Source organism: Belonocnema kinseyi, chromosome 3 (genome assembly GCF_010883055.1).
Source record: "Belonocnema kinseyi isolate 2016_QV_RU_SX_M_011 chromosome 3, B_treatae_v1, whole genome shotgun sequence".
Taxonomy (NCBI): Eukaryota; Metazoa; Arthropoda; class Insecta; order Hymenoptera; family Cynipidae; genus Belonocnema; species Belonocnema kinseyi.
The window spans coordinates 153669167-153674236 of NC_046659.1; the positions used below are offsets into that span (position 1 = coordinate 153669167).

The 5070-nt window shown below is 28.4% G+C and overlaps 1 protein-coding gene across 1 annotated transcript in view; it reads left to right on the forward strand.

The window, feature by feature from the left end:
- LOC117168719 (synapsin) overlaps window positions 1–5070 on the forward strand; it is a 128679-nt gene that overhangs the window by 59288 nt on the left and 64321 nt on the right. The window lies entirely within an intron of this gene.

Below are 5070 nucleotides of genomic sequence, written 5' to 3' on the forward strand. Positions count from 1 at the left end.
TCAAGACAAATTTTCAACTGAAGAAGATTACTTTTTAACAAAATTGTTGAATTTTCAACAAAATTTTTTAATTTTTCACCAGATCCTACCATTTTTAAACAAAAAATATGAATTCTTAACCTGAAATTTAAAATTAGACTTTTTAACTTTAAAAATGAGCTGTCAATTTGAATTTGAATTCTGGAGAAACGGGCAAAAAAAATATCCTGAGATTAATAGGAATTTTGATCATTTATAGACTAAAGAATAACAGTTTGAATAAATATTAAAATTATTTTTATTACTTTTTTTTAATATAAGGTTATATTTATGTTAAATAAAAATTGAAAATTTGGTTTAAGTGATCTTAGAGCATAGATAAATTGTTTGCGTGTCCCATTAAATTTATATTATTTAATAAAATCACATATAACATATTAATTTCATTTTATATTTTTAACCTAAGGGAGAAGGTAGGGTAAGGGGCATAAATAAAAAACGTAGAATTTTTGAAAATCTTCATTGTTTCTGGTATTACAGAGTTGAAAACTTTTTAGTCAAGACATGTTATCGTTACACGAAGTTGGAAAATCACCCTGTTAAATATAATAAATTAATGAAAAATTAAAATTAATTTAAATAATACCCATATTAATAATAAATCTAGAGTCTACCTCTATCTGTTGAAAAAAGCGAATCTTTTTTCAAACGAAAAGTTCTCAAATATTTTTTAACCTATTCTCACGATAAATAACAGAAATGAAGTCCTCGACCCTTAAGTCTTAATGCAAATGTATAAATAAAATATATACACAATACTCGAATATTTACTAAAACTAGCGAGTTTCTTGAAATACTGACGTCGACGTTCCAATATAACATAGTTCCAATATTTCGCACCCGCAGTCGTTTTTCCCAGTGGAGTCAAATGACAAACTGCTTATTGTCGAAAATTTCTTTTGTAGTAAAAGAGAATTTGTATTCTACGGGTGCAAAATCGACGAAGACAGATTTGTACTACAAGGTTCCAATTTCAACCTTTCGAACGTCTTCCCACGAAATAAGATTTTCCCATGAAACTGGAGACCACATAAGTGGGCACCAATCTACCCACGAATTACAGAACCAACACTGCATCACTGAATCATGAATCCCTCCTCAAACTTCAATTGCGAAAAAGTATTAAACGTTTTGATTTCTCCATAAATTTAAGTCACCTTGATGTGCCCATAAATTTTTTCTTTAAATGAAGCGAAAGCCATAAAAGAAGATGGACTGAAGAAGGTAGTTTCTTTTTGTGAAACTGTAAGAAATCTGCTAAAATTTCGGTAAAAACGATATTTCTTGTGTAAAAATTATTTGTATGTGAGTCATCACTTGCCTTTCGAAAGTGTAAGAAATGCATGGAAAATGAGACAATCCCATTGGGGAAAACTCCCTGCCGTGAATAATGTAAAGGGTCGTACTTAAATTACGTAAGAGATTATAGCCCCTCTCTATGACCCCTCTCGCACTGTAACCAACCGCAACAAAATAGGTCAACCCCCTCCCCCCGCAATCCTCTTACTTTACGTAATTCAAAATATTCAAATAGCAGCATTTTAATCTTGTAATACTTTTAAGATACATTTTTTAAAATTTATTAATTTATTTTAAACAAAAAATGTCTTTTCTACTAAAAAAGATGACTTTTTAACCAAAGTTGAATATTCAGCCTAAAATGATAAATTCCCAACAAAAAAAAAATTTTGAAAAAAAAAGACGAATTTTCAACAAATAAAGATGTTTCACTCAAGAAAGAAAGAAAATTTTATTCAAGTTATTGAACCTTCAAGCTAAAAAAAAAAGAAAAATATGACGTTTCAGCAAAAAATTAATTTGACGTGAAATTGATGTATTTCTACCCAACAAACGTGAAATTGCAAACCAAGAAAATTATTTTTTGTTACAAAAAGAAAGAGAATTTCGAACTAAAAAAGATCAATCTTACAAAAATGAAAAGGTTACATTTTTAGCTAAAAAATTATTCCTAAACAAAAAAAGGCTTTTTCGGTAAATAGTTAAATTTTCAACCAAATATATAAACCTTCAATAAAAATTTTTTCAACAAGGTAGCTTAATTTTCACCCAAGCAGTTGAATTTTAAATGGTAAAAGATTCATTTTCAACAAAATTGTTAAAATTTCAATCAAAGGGATGATTTTTCAACTGAAAATATAAATCTAAAAAAAAATTAATTTCTACTGCCAGTTTACTTTTCAATATGAAAAAATGAATTTTTGAACGAGAAATACAGTTGTACGAAAAAAATTGAATGTACAATCCAAAAAGACGAATTTTTAACAAAAAAGGATGACTTTGTGATAAAATGTATAAAACTTTACCAAAAATTTTTCATTTTTATCAAAAAAGATGAAATTTCTCTTAAAACAAATGAATTTTTGTAAAAAAAAATTCAAAAAAATAATCAATATTTCATCAAAAAAAGATTCCAGTTGGCTTTTCAATATCAAAATGTAGACTTTTTAAAAAAGAATAAGTTGGACTTCCATCTATAAAGATGGCATTTCGTGTTCCAACACCAAAATATAACTTGAAGAAAAAGTAAATTTTAAGAAAATATTAAATTTTCTACGAAATAGTTCTATTTTCGACAAAACATCAGAACTTTTAAACAAAAAGTATGACTTTATAACAAACTTCTTGAAATCTTAGTTTTAGTTTTATCCAAAATCAGGTGAATTTTACACCCATAATGAGAAAACTTCAAAATAAAGTTAAATTTTCAACCAAAAGTTGCATTTTTATTCAAGAAAAATAAATTTTTTTTACCAGATGAATTAAAAAAAAACTTCAATAAACAGTTAAATCTTCATAAAAGAAGATTACAGATTACTTTCCCACACCAAAATAGAAATTGTAAACACTAAGTCAATTTTCTGCTCAATAGTCGAATTACTAACCAAAAAGTATCACTTTTTAAAAATATTGTTAAATTTCCAACCAAGCAGTTAAATTCTTGTCCAAGAAAAGTTTTAAATCTTCTAAAACTGGTGAATTTTTAAATCAAAAAGACAAATTTTCAGGAAAAATAGTTTTTAACCAAAAAAGATTTCATTTGACCTATCAGCAACAAAATATGAATTTTAAACAGAAGGTTAATATTATACGACGAGTGCTGAATTTCTGAACCCAAAATGACGGATTTTTAACAAACAGTTGAATTTGCTACTAAAAAGGATGTGTTTTTCAGAAAATTGTGAAATTTTCAAAGAAATAGTAGAATTTATAACTAGAAAGATAATCTTCAGAAGAAAGTTTTTGCAAATTTACAAAAATTATGTGCATAAGTGAAAAAACCCCTCCCCCTTTCATAACAAATCGTATCAAACCGCCATGACTTCACCCCCCCCCCCCCCCCCCCCCGAGCTGTTACGTAATTTAGGTACGGCCCCTACCCTACAGTGGATTATCATTGATTAAAAATACTAATAAATGAAAAATAATTCATCTAATTTAATCAATAGTCAAAATAATCAAACGTAGAATGGCATTCATATTGTATTTCCAAACATATTCTTATCATTTTTCCTCACGAAATCTACTTTGGAGTTGAAAGTAAATTTTGAGGTTTTTCAGATTTACGGAAAATCATTACAAAAAGAGAATACACAACGGAAAATTTATGTGATTCTTATATCGTATGTGGTTATCTCTCCATATAAAGGTGCCTTTTTATGGTAATATTTTATGGTAATATTTGGCCTTTTTTATGGTAATATTGTTTCATGTTAAAAAATTTATTATTTAGAACTCTGGACTTTTTACGAAATTCAAGCAGTTGTATTTATGAATTTCTTAAATTAAATCAATTTCATTTTCTAATCTAAAAATAGTTTGTTTTACATTCTTACTTCACGTATTGAATCAGCGAACATTTTCGAATACTCATGCTTAAAGAAAATGCTCAAAAAACATTGAAAGGAGTATTGTTAAGCTCAGATACTTTTAAAATTACTCATTCTAGCCCTAACAAATAGTTTGGATAAAAAAAACACACACACATTTGAAAATACATTTTCGAAAAAATTGTGCCTATCAAAAGTGACTTTATCATCGAAAATTACCCATATATCTATACGAGACCCAGATTCTTTGATTCCTAGCCGTAGTATTATTAGCATAAAAATATGTGTTACAATTGCTTCAAATCTAAAATGTTTAATGCTAAATGTTTCAACACATAATTTCAAAAAAATTACGTTACTATATTGTTAATATTGTAGTATTGCCTATGCTTATATTCAGTTTACTCATTTCAGAAGTTGCAAACAATATTTTTTGATATTATAATAATCATGATTCGGGATCTCTATTTTTTTGTATTCCAGATATTCGATTATTTATCATCAATAATAGGGCTGAATCTGCCACAGCCATACTTTTCCTATTTTTATATTTGAGCTAGACTCAGAAAGCAAGTGGGTTGAATCCAACAACAAACCAAAAAAAGATTTTGTAGACCCATCTAATTTTTCGATTACTTTCAAATCATTTGGTAGATAGGGTATTTGGTTGATCCATCACAAAAATTTTCTTGGGTAACTCAAATATTTTGTTGAATCAATCATAATTGGTTTGATTCAACTAAAATTTCCTTACTCGAAAATACAAGAAGTATGGGAAAGTCTCATTTGCACATGACACTATCAATTCGATCTACAACAGAATGATCCAAGAATGTATCAGTCTTTTGTTTCATGATATTGCATCAGATTTTCGTATCAGTTGAACACCAATACAGCAAACACATCTGCAGATTTGCTGTGATACTATTTCCAAGATGACTCCCATACGATTTCCCATATGTTTTCCTAGGTCCATCCCATGCCCAAAATGTTCTACCCGCTTTATCATTTTCTAGGGCATACCATCTGATTCGCGGTCGGAAGAATTTAATGTTTATCTCATTTTCTCGCATTTAAGGTTGCTTGGGCGTTTGGTGCCGTACAATGTGGGGGGCACTGTGGGGACTATCTATCATGCGATCAGTCTTTATTTGAATTTTATTGATATACGCATATTATAATG